Genomic DNA, 22,886 nt, shown 5'->3' with positions numbered 1-22,886 from the left:
CGAGATGTTGCCTAGTGTGCCGTGGGAAAAATTGTTTATTTGATTCCTATTCAAGAGAATTACTTTATATTATAGTCAATATAGGCACAGAGTTTTTTTTTTTTTCTTCTTCCATGAAACAAGTGTGCCTTTGCCCAAAAAAGGTTGAAAAACACTGGAATAAGGTACCGACGGGATAGCGTCGTTCACTGGGAGCATGTAGATGCCAGGATATGGATCAGACAGAAATCACATGAGACTTGCTTAAGGACGAAACCCCAATGTGGGTGAATGCAAGTCAGGTACACAAGGAGAATCGGAATGGGACCCGCCGTGCAACTCAGTGCAGTGTCCTAGCTCGCCCCTCCCCCAGGCTACTGCAGGTAGCTCACTACCAAATTTAAATTGCTGTGTTACTGACCCAAGGCTGAAAGCCCTAGGAATCCTAGAAATAGTGGGGAGACCCTTCCCACAAGTACGAAGAAGCTAATTAAACCGTAAAAACCTATTGCCAGATTTTGATAGAGATAAACTTACAGGAGTAAGTGCAAATGGTAAGGTTTTATTGCTTGTTGAACCCATTCCCACTTGGCAGTGGGCCTGATGAGCTGCTGCTGAGCCCCTTCCCCCCCCAACAGGGGGGTGCGACTGGCAGCAAGTAGCGAAAAGTTGTGCACCCAATAGCGAGAGGTGTCGTGGAATCAAGTAACTGACAAAGTGGAGTGTGGGCCCTAAGGGTCATAGTGGCCAACTTCCATGGATCGCAACAGGTGAATCCCAACCAATTTAAACCGCGTAAGGGCCTGCTTAGCATTGCAAGCATGCCAGCACCTATGTTGCTGCCCCGCCAAGAGGTGCTTCCATCATGGCGAATCGCCCCTTGGGCGAGGTACCTGGAAGAGGCCGTTGACAAAGGAGAGACTCCCCGTCTCCTATATTGCCGGCTTTCTGGAATGTCTTTGTGGCGGCACATCCGCCCGAAGATACTTGTAATGGCACTGGCAGGCTGACCTCAGCAGAGGACTCAGGCGCAGGATCCTGCAGCAAGGTACCTGGAGAGACTGAGGAAAGGAAACGGGTGAGATACCAACCCCAGAAGAAGGCCCAGGTAAGGACTGGGAAGACCTCCCAGCCCGGGAGGGGGCCATTAGCAGCCCCCTCCTCCTAGCTGCCCACCGAGCTGATGCTCCCACCACCCGCACCAGGGCCTGCGGAGAGGAAGGAACCGGACTCTGTGAAATTGGGAATCAGAAATCAAAAACCCTGATGCCGGGAGCTCCTCTCCCTCCTCGCTGGATGCCGAGGTGGCAGGAGACGAAACCCCATCAGGGGCAATGGCCCTGCTTGAGCACTGAATTGACAGGTGGAGCATGGAAGAAGACTATCCATTCCGATGCGAAGCGGGCCCGACGCTTCTGGATCACCGGCTAAGCAAGCTATGAGGGATTTAATATGGCCCATAGCACAACTAAGATTGGGTGAACATGTGACTGGGACGGCTCCTTAATAGCCCCCTTTGCTGGGATAGGGAGCAAGCTGCATAGAAGCCTACTTTGGAGCAATTCCAACAACGGGTTAAGGAAGAGTTTATTACCCATGGGCCGTGCGGCTGCTGAATGAAATACAGCAACATCACAGCTGATGTTAGAGGTTGGTGCTAATACGGCAGCTCGAAATGTGACAAGTACTGTGAAATTGGGGGGAGCGGGGCTCATTCAATCACACTGTAAACATGTGATATAGTGACAATAAATTATTTCCATTTTTTTTTTCTACCTGCCCAGCAATAGAGTAATCCCCAAAAAGAATCCTAAAAGATAGACATCTAAAATGGTGACTAACCTAACAGGGCAGAATATACTTGAAAAAAAAAATAGGCTTATTCAGGAAACAGCAAAGCTAAAGAGCATACACAGAGTGCCCCAGTATTAGAGACCCCAGGAGCAACCGGCTCCACCCTGTCTGCCTCAGAGATGCATCAGCAATAACAGCACAGACATTCAGGCAGTCACACCCACACAGAGCTGCTTAAGCCTGCCAAGGAGACTGATACAATTGTATAGGGAGAAAGAGTCACATGTCACAGACTCAGCCATTTTCTGTTAACAGTAGGAGGCTTAGGCTTCAATGGTTTGAGCAGGCCGTATAGGCCTCAATGATTCTGCTCTTAGGGATCTTTGTCATGATGAGGCCCACACAAAATGAAAAAAGAAGCAGCCCAAAACAGTGCTCACATCAACAGCTAGGAAAGCACGCTCACAATAGCAACAGCTGCAGAATTAAAAGAACCTCACAATAGTGCTCCTGCCATGGCAAGATTAAAAACGGCCAACAGTGCTGCACCCCCCAAATTAAAGGCAGCCTGCAGGAATACTAATGAAAGTGATTCCTCAATCTAGGAACGGCCCTGACTAAGCCCACTATTATAAAACGGGAGAAATGGGGGAAAACCTTTGTGCAAGGAAAGCCCTAATGGGGGCTCTCACTATTAGGAAAAAGCAAGCCAGGAGGATTATGCATGGGCAGAGCTCATGGGCACAGGGAGAATCTTCCAAGGAGCAGGGGGAAGAGCCCAAACAGGCATCTGGTGTGGCAAAGCCCCCGCCAGGGGTGGGGTGGGAAATCAAACAGGAAAAGCAACCCCCTGCTGTTATTATTATTACTGGTATCTGCTATTATTATTATCAAATATTTGAGAAATACACACCAAAGCCCTGGGGCTACAGAGTGATTTGCCACCCTCTTAGGCTGCATGGACACAGAATAGCTGGCAATAAAGATGCCCTATGCCAGAAATAAATGTAATTTATCCAACTACTGTACAAAAGGACCCCAACAGGCCACCCAAATGGCGGGAGATGTGTGCATGGAAAGGCAATCAGGGGGCCTCCTCGTGAGGAAGCGGCATGGGCCTGCAAAAATGGGGTATTATCACAAGGGAATTCTTAAAACGAGGGTGGTGGGTCTTAAAGTTAAGCGAGGTAAATTAAGAACAAAAGGTACAAGGCCAAAGGTTCAAGGGATAAATAAGGGATAAATAAGGTTAATACAACCGTGTTCACAGCCTGGTGATCTGATCCGAAGCTCGAAGCCAAGAGAGGGATCACCCTGCGTGCAGAGGATTATAAAGGACGCTGACCTGTCCATCACAAATTGCTACATCTCACTTCGCCCAGTAACTCTGCCTGACCAATCCTGACTAAGGCCAGCGTCCAGCCACTCCCTACAGGTCAATTTAGTGTCTTGCCAGGCCCCGACCGCAACACGTGCTCTTACTCAGGGTAGAACCCGATTTGTGGCACAAATTGCATTTATCATGCACATGTGGTAGACAGCAGAAGAGCCAGTAATGTTTTAGGATGAAACAAAGCTAGATTTGTTTTGTTTTGCTTTGTTTCATCGACAGCCACCCAATAACACTGTTCTCCAGGTGACCTGCAGCATAAAATGATAAAATACAATTAAAACCACAATATCATAAAATAACAATTTCCAATATAAACACAGCAATAAAACCTTACAGCACAGGGAAGAATAAAAGCCAATAAATAAAAATGAAATGTTTTTTGTTGGTTAGTTGGTTGGTTGGTTTAAGGGCTGTATAAATGAGCATGTATTCACCTGCTGGTACCAATAGGACCATAAAATATCAGGTTGAGTTCTGATGGGAGGGCATTCCACAACTAGATTGGTAACACCTGACTCATTGAAAGCTTCAACTTGAACGTGATGCCCAGAATCCAGAGTCCTACTTATTTAGCACATTTGGTATGCCAGTATTCCTTTAGGAATCTTGGGGCAGATAATCCTGTTTTATTTCCACACCCACCTTGTCAGGTGGGTTAGGCTGAGAGATCATGCCTGGCCAATGGACACCCACTGAACTTCATAGCTAAGTTAATCAATGCCCTGCTGGTCCAAGTAAGTTATGCTACCCATTCAGCTACACTGGCTTCTGTGGCTGCTCAGGTCCATTGATAAAGATCCCACACCAGTGGAATTCCCCATTAAGTTGAGTGGAGGGGGAGATCCAGACGTGATTGGGTGGAAGATTTCAGTGCTATCTTGCTGTTAAGTAAGTATGCACTTTGAATAATAAGGGGGGGAAACCTTCCTTGCTGCATTTGATCAAAAGCACACTTACTGTATCTGACTGACAGAATTCAATACACTAACATGACATTTATGAATCAATCTCATGCACCAAACAAACAAAAGTTTAATTCATTAATGGAAAATCAATTTGCATGGCTGCTTAGAAAATGAATTCCTATATTAATTATGTCGGGTAATCGTATGCAAAAAGAGCATCTGCCTCAAGGAGATGCCTCTATTCTGTATGTTGTAGAAAGGGGTAGCCTAGCAGAATCCCACCCCCTTGGTGAACATTACAGAAGTTCACTGGCCTGAAAGCAGGTCGTGATGAGGGAGGCCTGGAAAGATGATCTGCTGTGGTTGGCAGAAAAAAAAGGCTCCTAGAGGTCTCAGTGTAGCTTCATGCCCAAGCTACCTTATTCTGGCTGCCACTTACCTGTCGAACCTCACCCTCTTTTCAATGAATTAAATTTGTGTGTGTGTTCATGAGGCTTACTATGGACCAAAGTCCGCTGCAACTTGGTTGGGCCAGGAAAGTTTCTCTCCCCCCCCCCCCCCCGAGCACACAACTGGACTTAGTGGCCTGGTTTTTCACCTTCCTCATTCAGATTTCTGAATTTTTGTGCTCTGTCTGTGCCATCATAGTTGGAATGTCTGGCACCAGATAGGGAACATAAGACGGGGTAATACTAGAGAAAGTTGAGAGAGGCACAGAGCAAATTCTTTGAGGGACCACCTTGAGAAGTCTCCAGGCTTCCAGCCCATAAATCAATCCTGTCACCGCACACCCAGCGACAACAGAAGCGTTATGCATTATTGCATGTTTCCCTCCATTCAGCTTCCCTTGGTTTTTATCTGTCAGACAGCTTGGATATGGTTTACTGTGGCATATAGACTGGCAAGCACACCATAGGCATGTAAAGAGAATGAACTATATATTTTTATAAAAAAAACCCGGCCAGATGGGCGGTATAAATAGTAAATTATTATTACTATTATTATTATCACTGTGTAAGTACTGAACCACAGTCATGTTGCTTAGGGAGGTCTCTGGTGGAATAAATATCTCAGTTGGATGGAGGGCTATACTAGTTTGTGGGATTTCTTTATCAGGGTAGCATACTGGCTTTTGGTCTTCCTTCTTTGAAATACTTAGTTGATGAACTCTAGATGACTCTGTGTTACAACACATAAATAATAAGCAGCGTTCTTCTCCACACATTTCTCTGCACTTCTGCTTTAACCGGTTAGCACTGCAGCTACACAAGTGATCTATGTTATAGTCACAGTTTTCTTATTTTCCCGTGAATGCCAACCTTTCAAAATACATCTGCATTTCATAATTGTAAGCAAAAATATGCACACACAATCATTACTTTGATAGGATAAGATAAAACAATATATGAATGCAATTTTAAAAAATTGGCTTCTGTTTGGGGTTTTTAAGGCCTTAAAATAGCATTCTTTTTTGCTAAGAGGCTTTCATTTAGCACGTTATAATGTATTTTAGTCTATAATTTACAAAATGCAATTAGTATATAACTGACTTAAAAATCGGGGGGAAAGAAATAGCTGGCAATAGTATGAAGCTGCAGTAAATCCACACACACACACACACACACACACACACACATATATATATATATATATATATATATATATATAATGTACCACAAAGATTGGGTAATAGAATGGCCAAGAGAATAAGTGGGAAACTTCAATGATAATTTGTGATTCAGGACACAAAGAAAAGTGCTGTAGCTTCACTATTGTCTCTCATCTAACAGTACAATCCTATATGCAATTCAATGGAATTTATTCCTAGGTGTTACAAATTCACATCCTAAAAGTGCAACCCTATGCCTGCTTACTCAGAAGTAAGTTCAATTGTTTCTAATGGAGCTTACTCTCTTGTAAAGTTGCAGCCTAAATACATTTATTTTGTGCTCCATAGCAAATTGTAGATTCACTAAATGACACCCTCATGCCTTAACCCAGCATTCTAAAATTAGGGATTATGAAGAAATCCAATTCAGCTCACATTTTAAGGGAAACATATCTAATTCACACTTTCCCAAACAAGATGTGCACTGAAATGTAGCCATCCTTTGAAATTCACATTTTGCATTTGCCATTCTCCAGTAACGTATACAAAAGTGCATGTATAAAGTGTGAATAAAAATGCATGTATTGGGGGAAAATATATACAGAATTACATTCTGTTTTTAAAATGTATTTGTTTTAAACTGGTTTTAATGTTGTATTTTACATTGGCTAGACTAAGGCAGTCTGGTTTCTGCTAGTTTGAGGAAACTTTGGCTCTTCAGGTGTTGGCTAAAAGTTCATCACACCTACAGAAAGGGCTAGGACTGTCCTAGTCTAGTCATAGACTCTTGCCAATAAATTTATATTCTACTCTGATAATGTTAACAAATATGTTCTCTTTCCTAATTCAGATGCCAAAAGAGCATAAATACAGCATGCAAAGATACTTGCTTCTGTGCCTGACATCAGCATACAGTGGTACCTTGGTTCTCGAACTTAATCCATTCCGGGAGTCCGTTCGACTCCCAAAACCGTTCGAAAACCAAGGTGTGGCTTCCGATTGGCTGCAGGAGCTTCCTGCACTCAATTGGAAGCCGCAGAAGCCATGACAGACGTTAGGCTTCCGAAAACTGTTCACAAACCGGAACACTTACTTCCAGGTTTGTGGCTTTCGGGAGCTGATTTGTTCGACAACTAAGCTGTTCGAGAACCAAGGTACAGCATATTTGGGCAAATGCTGATAAGCAGCTGCAGCAAACAAGCAAGCAAGCAAGGGAACCATCCATAGCCATCCTGTTAACTCTTCCCCAGTGCCCTGCACAACAGAGGAATTAAAATTACTGCTCTCTTGTTGCAACCACTGAGTCCTCTCAGCACTGGGCAGCAAATAACTCTCTTACGGCCCAGCGCAACCAATCTGCTTCCACTGAGCCAGGTGGGTCTTTGTTTTCCCTTGTGGCTGCTGGGAGCAAGGGATCTGCCCTCATTAATCCATCCCTTATACCCCAGAGCAGGGGTAGGCAACCTAAGGCCCGAGGGCTGGATGCGGCCCAATCGCCTTCTCAATCTGGCCCGAGAATCAGCATGTTTTTACATGAGTAGAATGTTTCCTTTTATTTAAAATGCATCTCTGGGTTATTTGTGGGGCCTGCCTGGTGTTTTTACATGAGTAGAATGTGTGCTTTTATGTAAAATGCATCTCTGGGTTATTTGTGGGGCATAGGAATGTGCTCTCCCCCCCCCAAAAAAAAAAATATATAGTCCGGTCCACCACATGATCTGAGGGACAGTGCACCGGCCCATGGCTGAAAAAGGTTGCTGACCCCTGCCCCAGAGTGACACCACATCTGGGACATTGGCGAGGGGTTAAAAGAATGTATCTCCCACAGCAGCCACACACTCCTCTCAGCACTGTTTCTCACACTGTGCCCAGCAGGTTCCACCACAGGCATTTTAAAATGTAAGTTGCTTGGAGACCTTCTTAGGTAACCAGTGACTAATAAGTCCAGTTCCGCATGGGCATAATCTCGCATTGTTCCTCTGGCAGAACATGAAGCTTTTGGCTGGGAGGTTTACGTCACTTAATATATACAAGCTGCAAACAATGGACTGGATGTCTGAGATACATCAGCGTAGCCAGCCATTGTCCTCCTATTCTATTGCCCAAGTCTATCACCTTTATACCCGAGGACCATAAAGATGATTTTGTGACATTGTCCAAAAGCCCAGGTTGCAATCCAGAAAGCACTTAGACAAGCAGAAATGTGCTAAAAGCATTCCTCTGCTGCTGCCCTTTATGGGTCATAGTCTTTGATCCCACTGTGTTATAACTTTCAATAAATAGTGACTTTTTAATTATCACTATCCATTGTGGAAAGCAGGAAGACAAATGAGTGTATAGTTGTGGAGTTCATCTTATCCATTTCTGAATGGTATTCTCCTCCTGAGCAAGTGTCAGCAGCTTAACAAAGGCATATACATTTCATCAGGTTAAGAAATGTATCCAATGGCAAATGAAGGGTGCATTGAAGAAGACTAAAATCTATAGTTGCTTACACAGAATTAAGATGAAGGTTCAGTTTATACAAGGGCTGTGAATGCCCCCATCCTATCCAATTTGGGACCTGTTTGGGCTATCCTGAATGGACCAGATCTGTGTCAGGATTATCCAGGGCTAACCTGCATCTAGACCCCAAATCACTGGTCTTACATGGTGCTTAATTTGGGTTTTAAAAATGTTTTAACCCTAATTAAACCTGTAGCTGGGAGGCTGGGGCTGCATGCTTAACAGATTTAATCAGGGTTTTTTACATGTGGCTGTGAGAGGGCAAGAAGAAGATGTAGGCAGGTTTGCTCCTTCTTCCCCCTCTCTTTGCTCACCCAACCACAACCACCCCTTTTGACAGCCCCAGATTGCTCTAAATGGGCCTGACCCGACCCAGGGTGATCTGAGGCTGCCTCATTTGAGCTTGAGATCTGGGAGTTGACCACAATGGTTCCACAGCCTTAGTTAATCCATCATTCAGGGGTGTGGGTGTGGATATTTTAATGGTTTTCTGCAAACTGCACTTGTTAGTTTCATACCTATAATGAATTTATCATGAGTGAATGCAACCATGCCACCAATTGGGACCATTTTTTAGTCCAATCTGAACCTCAGCTATAAGAAGCGCTATCCAGTATATGCAAAATGTTAATTGGTAAAGGAATGGGAGGTACTGAAAGTTTTAGGTGTGCATTGGTTTAAACTGAGATTGAATCTGGGTGAAATCCCCTCTGGAATTTAAGAGTCGACCCTAAAATTGCTCCTCCAGTGGCACTGGAAAGCAGCAAGCCTCTCACATATTAATTGACTCTGTTAAAGACACAAGTTTAATAATCACATGTGGCGGAAACATGTCAGAATATTACCCAAGTTTATGAAAGTAACTCACACAAATGCATTATTTTAGGGGAAATGGCTTCACAATAATGTGTATATTAAGAAAAACTTCATACAAACATGTACATTAAGAGAAAGTCACAGGAAATGCTGCTGGGTTTTCATGTACACTTTTTAAAAAACTGATGTGGAAAAACATGGACAGAGAGAGAGAAAGAAAAAAGAGAGAGAAAAAAAATGAGATAAACTAAAATCAGAAATTTCCCCATCCCTAATTCACTCGACCTATATAGTGCCTGCATGTTTTAGAAGCAATTAGCACTTGTGAAGTTCTCCCAATGCATTCTGTGATCATAGCAATCTTGATGTCTGCTTAGCTGTCAAGTTGCTGCTTTGATTTAGAGTGTCTTTTCAGGAGGAATCATTTTCTGGAAAGATTCCCCCCCCCCCTTCCTCGTTTGTAACAAGGCTTGGAGTTTCACAACCATCAGACAACATTATTTCAGCAGGGTCATAAGAAGCTGGCATTCGAGCAGTCTGATAGATAGCTACATAGAATCCGACAGGACCTCAACAGCCAAGTCAATAATTAATTTTCCCTGTCCAAGATTTTAATTGTTTGCTGTGTCAAAGAGTCAGGGATCATCTAGAGAGCATGTTTTAAATACCCATCAAAAACACAAGAACAAGAGTAATAAAATCTAATTTCCATACTGAGTTTATTACTCTTTTCTGATTTTATACTCTAATATGGTAATGGGGTTAAGCAAGTTACATAGTTTCATATCTCTGGTGCCAAACTAATAAACTACTTTTCTTTAAATGACGCTGTGAACATTTTTACTTTGGTCTTCATTTATTGAAAGGTTAACCCTGGGACTGTGATTGATTAATCTAAAATGGGGAATTTACGTCCCTCTCCATTCCCATTCCCAGGCTGCTGGTCTCTGTGAAACTGCTGCTTTTAACCTTTAAAGCCCTAAATATCTTAAGCCTGGGTATGGCTGCTTCCTCCCATATAAACCTGCCTGATTAAGAAGGTCATCTTCAGCAGCCATTCTGAGTGCCCTCACTGCAATGAGTCACATGGTGACTAAGGATATAGCCTTTTTCATTGCAGTGCTTCACTTTCAGAGTGCTTTCCTGCTACTGAGTCTTAAGTGCCAAGACCTTGTTTTTATTTACCCAGGCCATTTACCAATAGTTTTGATGCTGCACTAAAAGCATGCAGTAATAAAAAATTCCGCACCAGATGTTTGCTCCATGTACTCAGTGCATGGAAGGGGTTAATTGGCTGTGCATGCTGGCATTGCCCACAATGATGCCACTCCAACTGGCCCCACCTCCTCTAGACTGTTAAGGAAAGTGGAAAAAAAGCTTAATTATCCATGAGTTGGTGGATAGCCAAAAGACGCCAGGTCCAGATAACATGGTCCAGATAACAATATTTTAAAAATCCATCTCCAAAACTAAATTTTGACCCCAGCAACAAGCCCTAAATGAGCCCTCCATCCTGATGTCCTCTAGGAATCCTGAGCAGCAGAAGCAGCACCTGTAGCTGATGTCATCAGGTCCCTACTCCCAGGCCAGGTGGAAATAGACTGGACAAAGCCAAGAGAGGGTCTTGCATGACTCACAGCAAAATGGATATTGCTACAACAGAACAAGCTCCACCAATATGTTTGAACCATTGCCCAAATGGGCCAACTGCTATAGGTGAAAGAGGCAGTTGAGATTTACCGTTTTAATTTAATCCTTTCCCTGGCATCCCTTCCAGGACTGGCAGCAGCGTCCAGACTATTTCTTTGCAATGTGAATCTGGGCTGACCACTGCAAATGACTACATAATGGAGCTGCAAACCACTTCCCAGCCATTATAGGCATATGTGTTCTGGTCATAGCCATATTGGGCTGAAATGAAATGTTCTTCTCATCTTGCAGTTTTTTTCCCACTCCAAAGGAGCATAACGTAATTTATGGAGCAGAAAGAAGAGGAAAAGAGAGCAGTAACGTAATGTCTTAGTCCAGTTCCGGACCATGCTGAGAAAATCAAAGCTGGCAAGAATATTGCAACGGACAAATTTCTTTTGTTGAAATGTTGTCAGGCAGCCAAAGAGTATCACTTAGCTGACAAATTAGGAATGGAATATTGACAACCAAGTAAATGAAATGGCTGTGCACCTTAACCTTAGATTCTTCAATGCCTCTATTTAGTGACCACAATGGGCTAGAAATGGATGCTGCCCTGCTTTGTGCAGAAAGGAAAGGGAAAGCAATGACTTCATTATGAGAGCTACTCCTGAGACTTCAAGAGGGGCTGAAATAGCCAGTCTAATGATTCATGGGAACTTCTGGCTCAGATGCAGCAGCTTCTTGGCACATCGGCTGTGTTCTTATTGCACCTGCATGTTCAAATGAAGTCTCCAAGGGAAGCTGGGCCTTAAAAACATATGAGATTTATCTTTACCTCTCAGGTAGGTGAATCGGGCATTACTCATTTTACATTCTTTAGGGCAATTTCATACCATTAGAGCCAGTCGGGCAAATATATCACAATACACCTATGGGGCATTTCTTTATTAGGAGCATATTTCTCAGGAGCGGGCTTTGTAATTTACTAGAGATGCAAGCGCAGAAAGGAGACTAAAGCACAGATGGAAGCAGGTCTGGTGCTGTCATAGAAAGCGATAATATAGACCGTATTTCAAACACACAGGGAGTGGCATCCTTCCTCCAATAGACACCCAGGACTTTTGGTGGGAAGAGTGTTTAACTTACCCCCTCTCTTCAGACAACCGTGTGGCACTCTTCATGAACCAAAACAATCATGTGGTGCTCTATGGAAGAAGAGAAAGACCTTTGGTCACATTGTGAATGGGTTCTGCTACCGCCTGCAATGCAAAGGAGGGACAGATGGTGATAATGTAGCCGATTGCGATGGGTCTGGTGGAATAATAAACAGACTTGCCAAGCCATTCTTCAGAAGAAAAGGTTATGTGCTTTGTTGAAATGAATCGAAAAGTAGATTTCTATTCCTTGGCAGGAATAGTTGTAGCCATAAACAAGGTTGTTGTGCTGGCTTTACAGGATTCAGCCATGTAGCAGCCTTCCACAGTAGTTCTCTTTACAGCTATTAGTGCTATAAATACTGGCAAGGTGACTTAACAATAACATCTTCAGATTCCTGGTACGGCATCCAAGCATGTAATGATTTTTCCTGAAACACAGCAACAACCATACACTCTATCTCTAGACCAGGACCACAGCCAGCCAGTCTCACTAAGGTGAAACTGCCATAGTTCTTGTTATTTCCCCCTAACAATAAAAAAACTTACATAACCTTCACTCCAAGGCCAAGTGCCCATACTCATTAAAGTGTCTTGCATTTTTAGGGCCATGGGCAGAAGCTTTCTTATAATGAACACTTGCTTTGAATAAATAACATCCTTTAGGCTGCAAGTCTAAGACATGGCAGGGCAGAAGACAACAACAACAACAACAACAACAACAACAACAACAACAACAACAAACTTAAGGTATGGGGATTTAACTGCCTTATCCAATGTCTTGAGTGCTTCTCTTGCATTGGAAAAAAATGGAAGGGAAATTCATGGAACAGATATAACCCAGCTTCTGAGCCAATTTCAACTTTCCTCCAGTTTGGAGGCATTTCTTATCCATTGTATAAGAACATAAGAGGAGCCTACTGGATCAGGCAGCGGTCCATCTTTTGCAACATCCTGTTCTCACAGTGACCAGCCTGATGCCCGTGTGAAGCCTCGTAAGTGCAATAGCATTCTGCCCACCTGTGATTGCCAGTGACTGGCATTTGGAGGCATAGAAGCGCAGCGTGGCACTGTATCATGTGGAAGCAGATCACACATCTGTTTTCAGATTGGATGCCACTATGTGGTTAAATATGTGGGACGTGGGTGGCGCTGTGGGTTAAACCACACAGCCTAGGGCTTGCCAATCAGAAGGTTGGCGGTTCGAATCCCCGTGACGGGATGAGCTCCCGTTGCTCGGTCCCTGCTCCTGCCCGCCTAACAGTTTGAAAGCATGTCAAGGTACAAGTAGATAAATGGGTAAACGGTGTTTCCGTGCGCTGCTCTGGTTCACCAGAAGCGACTTAGTCATGCTGGCCACATGACCCGGAAGCTGTACGCTGGCTCCCCTGGCCAGTAACGTGAGATGAGCACCACAACCCCAGAGTCGGACACGACTGGACCCAATGGTCAGGGGTCCCTTTACCTTTTATGTGGTTAAAATGGCCCCATCCACCCACACGTGGAAGGTACCTGTGGACTTGTAGGAACCGGAAGGCCTGAAGAACTACCAAAAAGAACCCTTTGGGGGGGAAGCCTGTAAGGCAGAGTTGGCTAACCTGTGGCCCTCCACAACCCATCCGCCTTAGTCAGCAGGACCAATGGTCAGGGATTGTGACAGAGATAAGCCACCTCCTGCTGCTGTTGGGCGTCAGAGCACTATCACCTTGCAGGAGGGCAGAATCTGATGACACACACAGAAAGAAAAGTTGAAGTTCTCGCTATTAAAATGGGAATGTCATGAACAGAAAACTGCATTGCAAAATTCTGTGAAGTGGGAATTAGAAAGGATGGCTGTGTTTCAGTTCTCATATTGTTTTGTAAAGTGTGAATTATGTAGGTTCACCTTTAAATATGAACGGAATCAAATTTCTCCCCCATCCCTTGTTATTAGCCAAGAATTGGAAGACTCAAGATATTCCTACTATAGATGAATGGCAAATGAAGATGATGGACAATGGAATTTGCCGAACTGACTGGAAGACTCCATGATCGGGATGAAGAGACAGTGGAAGAAGACTGGAAGAAATTTAAATTATATTTGAATAAGAAAGGTCGTATTTAATATACCCCAGGGAAGTTGTTATATGTTTTCGGTGTAGATTTAGATTTTAGGGTAAGTTTTCTTCTTTAAAAATATTTAGGATTAGAATTAAGCTTGTATTGCTTTTTTATTTAGAAACTGTCAAAGATGATTAGAAATGAAATTCAGATGGGGGGGCGAGGGAAGTCACCCTATGATGTTAAGGAAAAGGTATGATTGGACAAGAGATATTTTTGCTTTGTATGTTGTTTTGTATGTTTGTTTGTTTTCCTATAAAATGAATAAAAAGATTTTTAAAAAATTCTCCCCCATCCCTATGCCTATGCAGAGGCAGAGCCTGTTGATGGGCCCTTCCCCTTGGATTTCCCCACCATATGCTAAGTATAATCATTTGGAGGATAAACTGTTAAAATCAGTGGGACCTACTTCCAGAATTCTCTCCTGGCTCTAGTCTACTTTTTATTCAGTTTACCTAATTAGGAGCATGCCTGTTAGACAAATAGGCAAAGGAATCAGAACCTAAGGAAACAGGGTGGTTGTATTGCAGAGCCTGTGAAAATGACCGTTTTGAGGAGCAGATGTTTCATTCTGACAAGAAATATAGCATATAATGACTACATTGTATAGTGAGTGTAGACTGCAGTCTGCAAAAGCTCGTGCCACAATAAACCTGCTCGTGTTTTAAGGTGCCACGGCAGTTGTTTTTGTTTCTGTTCCAAAGACTGATACTGCTGCTTTTGTAGGAACTATATGTTATATTAGCAATAGAAACAGAAGTGGTGACAAACAGAAACTGACACAACAACAGGCTGAACTGCAAGGAGAATATGCACAGAAATACCTCTAAATAAACATAGCATATGTCTTCTCACTGCCGCAAGCATTTGAATGCTTTGTGTTCCACTAACGTTGTTTTTTTTTTTAAGTCTTGATTCTCCCTGCTCCATTTGCGACAAAGACTGCTATGCTTAGCCTGAACACATACACACATGAAAACTGCAGTCAGCAACCACCATCTTTAAAAAAGTAGGTCTTTTTTTCCAAACAGGAGGAAATGCCTCTTGGAAGACATTGCCGACTATAACATACATTGTTGTTGTTGTTGTTGTTCAGTTGTGTCCGACTCTTCGTGACCCCATGGACCAGAGCACGCCAGGCACGCCTATCCTTCACTGCCTCTCACAGTTTGGCCAAACTCATGTTAGTAGCTTCGAGAACACTGTCCAACCATCTCATCCTTTGTCGTCCCCTTCTCCTTGTGCCCTCCATCTTTCCCAACATCAGGGTCTTTTCTAGGGAGTCTTCTCTTCTCATGAGGTGGCCAAAGTACTGGAGCCTCAACTTCAGGATCTGTCCTTCTAGTGAGGACTCAGGGCTGATTTCTTTGAGAATGGATAGGTTTGATCTTCTTGCAGTCCATGGGACTCTCAAGAGTCTCCTCCAGCACCATAATTCAAAAGCATCAATTCTTCGGCGATCAGCCTTCTTTATGGTCCATAACATACACACATACATACTTTTATTTGTATGCCACCTTTCCACAGTTCAAACCATGCTCAAGGTGGCTTAAAAGGTAAAGGTAAAGGTACCCCTGACCATTAGGTCCAGTCGTGGACGACTCTGGGATTGTGCGCTCATCTCCCTCTATAGGCCGAGGGAGCTGGAGTTTGTTCGCAGACAGCTTCCGGGTCATGTGGCCAGCATGACTAAGCCACTTCTGGCAAAACAGAACAGCACACGGAAACACCGTTTACCTTCCCGCCGGAGTGGTACCTATTTATCTACTTGCACTTGAACATGCTTTCAAACTGCTAGGTTGGCAGGAGCAATGGGAGCTCACCCCGGTGTGGGAATTCGAACCACTGACCTTCTGATCGGCAAGCCCTAGGCTCAGTGGTTTAGACCACAGCGCCACCTGCGTGGCTTACAACATGAAAAAAATCTATAACTACAACATAACAAAAGTAATCATAAACAATAAATGAAAGATTAAAAATAGAGAACCAAACTGAACAATTTCCACATAAATCACAAGATACAAAAAATCAACAGCAACAATCCTCCCCAACAACCCCTCCCTGCAACAACCTCAATCATCTAGCAATGAAAATGTGTGCTTTTACCTTCAGAACTATGGTTTGGACTCATATGCAAAATGATGTTGGGGGAATGGCATAGCTCAGTGTTAGAGCAATTGCTTTGTATACAGAAGGTCCCAGGTTCAATCTCTGGTTATCTCCAGGTAGAGGCAGGGAGACTCTGGCCTGATGTCCTGGAGAGCCCCTGCTAGTCTGTATAGACATTACTGAGCTAGATGGACCAATAGTCTGACTCAGTATAAGGCAGCTTCCTATATTCCTATGCAAATTTAATTCATTGATTAATCAGTCACTTGACTAATGGTCAGATAATTAATTGACTCAAATTTAGCAAAACTGGCCTACTCCTCAACTCAACCCTTTTAAGACTTTTCATTTCTTTATTTACTATACTTCTTTGCCTTGTAATAATCAAAGTTGTCTGGGCATTTTCTGGCCCAACCAAGGACTATATGTTTAGTAAATGCTTGGTCTCTTCACAAGGCAAGCTAGTGATTTCAGTGTTGAAATCAATGGGTTTATCAATCTGGGTTTGGCATTGCAGCTGCTTTCAAGTGCATGCTATCAGACAAGCAGGCACTTTGAAAGTACTTTGCTGTCAAATTCAAAACCTTAAACCACTTTGCAGTACTGTAATGTACTTTAAAATCAGTGCATCAATTTGCTTTGGAAGCAGCAAATGCCGCCCGGCACAATCCTTCAAGAAAAAATATTAACGGCCACGGCATATATAACATGGTTTTCTTATTGAGAGCACCCTCAACAAGGAGCTTCAGCCAATCATGGCTCCCTGATGTACATTCCTGTCTTTGTAATATTTGGTTGCATTCAAATTTTATATTTACATAAACAAAAATATGTATGATGACCCTTGGGGTTGTGACTATATATAATAGATTGTTTAAAGGAATGAAATTAGTAATAAGAGATAGATTTCTTTCTTGCCTTGTGCTTAGATCCAGACAAAGGTATTAGACCCATTGAAGTGAGCTAGATGAATAAAAGTCCAACTGATTTCCAATCTGGATTGAGCCAAACATATCTGCCTTCAAGTATAGACAATGAAAATCCATGTCATTCATCCTAAGTTGCTGCAACTTGAGTTCTACAAGAGCTTTAATTTTCTGCTACTGAATTTAGTGCAGATGTGATTAGGCTTCCAGTATCCATTCAGTTTTTTACATCTACCTATTTAGGGAGAGGAAGATTGAAGCCCTTCCAATATGGACCCCCAAAGGTCCCTTGAAGCATGAATTTTAATTGCCCACATCTTGACTTATATAGCTGCAAATGTTATTAGTATCATACAATTATGTGCATCTGTCAGCTCCAGGAGCTGAAATTCAATATTCCACATCTCCAAATGCTTGTTATATTAGTCTCGAGCACACAGTCTCTCATTTCCCGAGCACTTAAAATACAAAATCGCTCAAAAAGCACAAAACAAGTGCATTAATGTTCAACATTTTGGGTGTGTGGTATTTCCCCCCAAAGAGGTTTTATAACCTATCCTGTCTAAATGGGCTTACAACAGGTAAAAACCTTCTGAAACCAAGGTCAGTACTACAGCAAACTAGGAAATGAATACAAAACAATACATTTAAATGGAAATGGTTCCAGTCCACAGTATACATATTCCTATCCAGGCAGTTTTGACAGCACCCATCACCTCTGTGGAATGTGAGGGTTCTGAACTGGGTCTCTTTTCACATACACAAAAATATGGCCAACATTGTCAAAGCTAAGGACTCCAGAAGGACCTAACTGAGCATGGCAATTCAAGTCCATGGGCACAGCACCCTTTTATGTTTGCGTGACCAAGTCCAGAAACAGGGTGGAAGGCCACAACCATTGCAGGATCACAACGCATATGCAAAAGCACACATGCATCTTTCTATGTCCATTTGTCTTGAGTAACGTGATTACATCTATTACTGTGCTTTTCATCTAAACTGCTGCTGGATGAAGGTTTGGGGTTCGACAAGTAAAGTCCTGAGTCAACTACATGTTCTCTCAACTCTTGCCCATTGTGGTGTCTAAGAGGAACTGATCAAGTGTGGTTCAGGAGGTGTTAATGCCTGGGAGAGGCTGTCATCGTGTCAGCTGCCTTAAAAGAGCCAGGGCACCCTATACAGCAGTGTTTTTCAACCTTTTTTGGGCAAAGGCACACTTGTTTCATGGAAAAAATCACGAGGCACACCACCATTAGAAAATGTTGAAAAATTTAACTCTGTGCCTATATTGACTATATATAAAGTAATTTTCCCACGGCACACCAGACAACATCTCGCGGCACACTAGTGTGCCGCGGAACAGTGGTTGAAAAACACTGCTATACAGGTCCATAGCCGGGGGGGGGGGGAGAGAGGAAGATGGAATAGCTTCAAACTGAATCTGAATTGTGGTGTAGTTCCGTAACGGCAACTCCCAAATTAATTTTCCTCTTTAAAAAGCAACTGCAGGGGATAGGGTGTTAATCATTTGCTTTGATACTTAATTTCTCAACTTAAATCCGCAGCCTAACAGTTAGCACTGCCCATGGAGTGGAAAGTATACAGGCATAATTTTATGTCTGTATGTTTTCCCTTCTTTGGCTAATAGCAGCTCCAGATTAGGGTGATTTGGATCAAGGTTGTTTTACACAGAGAATTGGACTCCCTGCTTTTTCCATAGCTCCTATCCAAATCAGGTGTGTCACCGCCACCTATTACGTTTTGAATAAGAAAAGTGTGTTGGGAATTCCTGCTTGGCAGGGGGTTGGACTGGATGGCCCTTGTGGTCTCTTCCAACTCTATGATTCTATGAATTCAATGGCAGAATACCAGTGAAATGCATAGGTTGGTCCACAGGGATAATTTTTAGTGAAGCACTTTGAGGTGCAAGTTTCCATGTGGTTTCTTACAGAGGAAGCCAATTAAACTCTGTATTACTGCCATAGGAATTTCTGATTGCCTGTGGAAGTAGTAGGCACTTAACATTGTGACTTCAAACAACTTAGGGAGGAACTGGTCATATTCATTGTTTGGCATTTGTATGAAATCTTTCTATGTTATCAAACATAAAGCAGGGGTTAATTCAGCCGTGCTTCTTGTCAATTTGGATGTTTAAAATATGTATTTTTTACTGTTTTATTGTTGATTATCTATATGGCTTCTTGTACATCACTTTGACATTTTTGGCTATACATTTTGTAAATAAATTTAGAATACATTTTAGCCACTACATTTCTGCTGTTTCCAAAGACCCTCCCAAGGCTCTGTGTAAAAATAAAAAATAAATGATAGAAAGACGTTACGAATTAAAATATCAAAACCTGTGATAAAGGTAAATGAAATTTAGAACATATTAAAATACAATAAATATTAAAACATAAACTTTCAGAAACGGCTGAAAGAAGCTGCTATTTAATCATAGAAAATGCATTCCTCTTGGCTGGTAAAGGAAACATCTACCTATTAAAATATCAAGATCAAATTATTAATATTAACCTTGGTCCTGTTTTGCTTGCTATGAATGTTACCCATATCATAAGTGGGAAGCCCTGTGCCTGCAATCTGGATGCAGCACTCAGTTTTGCTCAGTGCAGCTCTTAATGCCCCTTAGCATCCTCCATACCTTGCATTTGATCAAGCAGTGCTGCCATCATGAGAACCAGCAGAAAATACACCAGCTGCCAGTCATGGGCATGCAGACTTCCGGATCTCAAATGAATGAGATGGATCAATGGGGTGTAGGTTTTTGTGAATAGATGGGTGGTGTGAGAGAGAGGGGGGGGAGAGAGAAGGGTTGTTCCTACCCATTCTGGCACCACACACATTTGGGTTTGGCTCCTCTCATTGCCAACCACTTACTCTTGAGAGAATGTCACCACTCAAAAAACTTGTCCACATTTGAACTAAATGATCAAAACTGATCATCTTTCTGGTATGCTTCTTCTCATTCATTCCCATGAGACATTTAAGGAACCATTTTGGGGGGGGGATATTTCAGTTGTAGAATCTATTTAATCCTCCTCATAAAACCCACGGAATCTCCTTGACTGTATTTCAAAAGAAGAGCCCTCCTGGATTGGGTCAAATTTGGCCTACTTTATTATGCTGCTTTCCACAGTGTCCAGTCCAATGGGATATTCATAAACAAGGCTTGAGGTCCCTAGCCTTCTCCTGCTTCTCACAGCAAGTGGAATACAGCTTCTAATTCTGGAGGAAGCAATATGGCTACCATGACTGGTGTTGTTGTTGTTCAGTCGTTCAGTCGTGTCCGACTCTTCGTGACCCCATGGACCAGAGCACGCCAGGCACGCCTATCCTTCACTGCCTCTCGCAGTTTGGCCAAACTCATGTTAGTAGCTTCAAGAACACTGTCCAACCATCTCATCCTCTGTCGTCCCCTTCTCCTTGTGCCCTCCATCTTTCCCAGCATCAGGGTCTTTTCTAGGGATTCTTCTCTTCTCATGAGGTGGCCAAAGTACTGGAGCCTCAACTTCAGGATCTGTCCTTCTAGTGAGTACTCAGGGCTGATTTCTTTGAGAATGGATAGGTTTGATCTTCTTGCAGCCCATGGGACTCTCATGACTGGTAGCCTTTCATAAACCTATCCTCCATTAACTTGTCTTATGATCCCTTTTGAAAAAAGTCATTTACTATAGTAGCCATCACCCTGTGTTTGGGTAGCATTCACCATGAATTAATGATGTTTTGTTTTGTTTTGTTTGGGTATGTCGTAAATCTCCTAACAATGAACAGGCCTTCCATTGAAACTAATTGTGTGGGAGAAAACCATATCTCAATCCACATTCCCATGTCATGCATCATTTTATAAACCACTATCATTTATCCCCTTAGCCATTATTTTCCTAAATAAAATAAAAAAGTCCCATACCCATCACTGTGTCCATTTGCTGTGGTTATGTAAAGTTCTCTCTTCTGCGCTCCTAATAATCGACAACAGATCCTCCTTGCAGTTATACTTGAAAACTCATTAAGATAAATTTAGTCTGAATTCCGTTTCAGAGGACTGATTAGTTTGCTCACCCAATCGTGCACTGAAGTTTCCTGCAAGAAGCAGTGTTGCCATAGGGTAAGTACCTAGGAGTATTTCAACAGCATTTGTTAATTGGTCCCACAGCTGCATATGATTAAAAGGTGATGCAACATGCGATTGTGTGTATGTTTGTGTTGGTGGTGATGATGGGAGGGATATAAAGGTTCTTTATGCTAATGAATCTGCTGCTAATACAAACTCTTCATTTCCTCTAGCTGCTAGCCCAAACAGAAATGCTTTACTGCTGCTTGAGACCATGGCCTGGTTCGGATGATCATTTGAAGCTACTTTAACCTTTAAGAACCCACGAACAAGCGTTGGAACCAATACTTCCTCCTTTCTCCTGGTTTGGCTTCAGCATGAAGATCCTGGCAAAAAGCTGAACCTAGGAAGCCTGGCTCAGTTTCTGTTAACAAACCAGAAAACTTAGCCAGAATGTGATCGTGGCTTATTTTCCTAGTGTGACAGCCAACATTAAGTCAGAGTATCCCAGTTTGGAATTGAGAAGCAACTCTGGCATAGCACAAGCCAGTATCATTGTGCTCAAGACTGACATGTAAATGGAGAAGGGGAGGGGGGGAGAAGGGGAGGGAACGAACACTCAGTAGCAGTGTAAGATGAAAGCTTCATAAATCATGGTTTATGAAATTTTCGACATTAATCCTAACTGAGCCATTACTTTCCACTGCTTTTTATCATTTTATTTAAGGGTCATCTATATGCATTATGTAATGTGGGTCTTATTTACAGCAAAAAAGTGTGATCATGGTGCATAGCTGTCAACCTTTTTCTTTTTTGCGGGAAATTCCCTTATTATACCATTGGGAAACAGCAGGGAGGGTTGACAGCTATGTATATAGCAGTGGGGAACAGCAGGGAGGGTTGACAGCTATGTCATGGTGTTGCATTTCAGCACTTGAGGGTCTTTTCACACAATCCCTTTCCCCTAACCCCCATTGTGTTTTTCTTTTACAGCATTCAACTATTATTTTATTTCAGCAAGCCTACCCTAATATATAATTAGTAACCTATACAGTACTTGTTTTGAAATTGTTGTTGATTTTATCTGTGTTATAATTATTTCATGTGTATCTGCTTTTAATTGCTTTGTTGGTTAGTGCTTAAAGAGCTCTTTGATTAAGCAGTTTACAAGTCTTTTTAAACAAAATAAAATGTTATATTTTTTTTGCAGGCAAGCACAAACCATAGTTTGCCTGTTTGGATGAAGCAACATACTATGACCTGCCACAGACAAGGAATTGTTTATTTCATAAAATCTACTTACTACTGATTGTAAGAAAGCAATACTTCACAGCAGTTTACCCCCCCCCAAAAAAAATAGAACAATAAAATTATAAATGAAAAAGGTTAAAACAGTTATCTAAAACTTCCAGAGAGTACTTACATGTTGCACAACTTGGTGCAAGATCAAGTGATAAAGTTGGTGGGGGGAAGGACCCTAGTTTCCTTAGGGCAATGATGGCCTAGCCTGGCCCCCCAGCTGTTTTGGGACTACAATTCCCATCACCCCTGACCACTGGTCCTGTTAGCTAGAGATTGAAAATAAGCATGCCAACATCATAATGGCATTTTACAAATCTACAGTGAAACAATATTGTGCACCGGTCCCATTCCCACACCTCTAAGAGACCTTGAAAGGTGCAGAAATGCCCAAAGGAAAAAAATGCAGTGCTGAAATGGTTACAACATTTGGGTTGCTTTAGTTTAGGGGCGGAAGTGCATATTGGGGAACATGACAGAGATTTATAAAAATATGCAAGGTTTGGAGAAAGTGGATGGGAATAATTTTTCTCCCTCGTCATATCAGAACCTGGCGTTGTCGAATAAAAATGAATCTTGGAAGATTTGAGGCA

At 42.5% G+C, this 22,886-nt stretch overlaps 1 long non-coding RNA gene across 1 annotated transcript; it reads right to left on the bottom strand.

Annotated features, from left to right (window-relative positions):
* Nucleotides 1–11,050: 11,050 nt before the first annotated feature.
* Nucleotides 11,051–21,003, bottom strand: LOC117060748. Its single transcript, XR_004428027.1, has 3 exons — nucleotides 20,851–21,003; nucleotides 11,780–11,838; nucleotides 11,051–11,440 (listed from the first exon to the last, which is right to left on the bottom strand). It is a non-coding gene; the product is annotated as an uncharacterized LOC117060748 (long non-coding RNA).
* Nucleotides 21,004–22,886: the final 1,883 nt, after the last annotated feature.

Source organism: Lacerta agilis, chromosome 1, assembly GCF_009819535.1.
Source record: "Lacerta agilis isolate rLacAgi1 chromosome 1, rLacAgi1.pri, whole genome shotgun sequence".
Lineage (NCBI taxonomy): Eukaryota > Metazoa > Chordata > Lepidosauria > Squamata > Lacertidae > Lacerta > Lacerta agilis.
The sequence above is the reverse complement of the archived record's forward strand: the minus strand, read 5'-3'. Positions and strand labels throughout refer to the sequence as shown.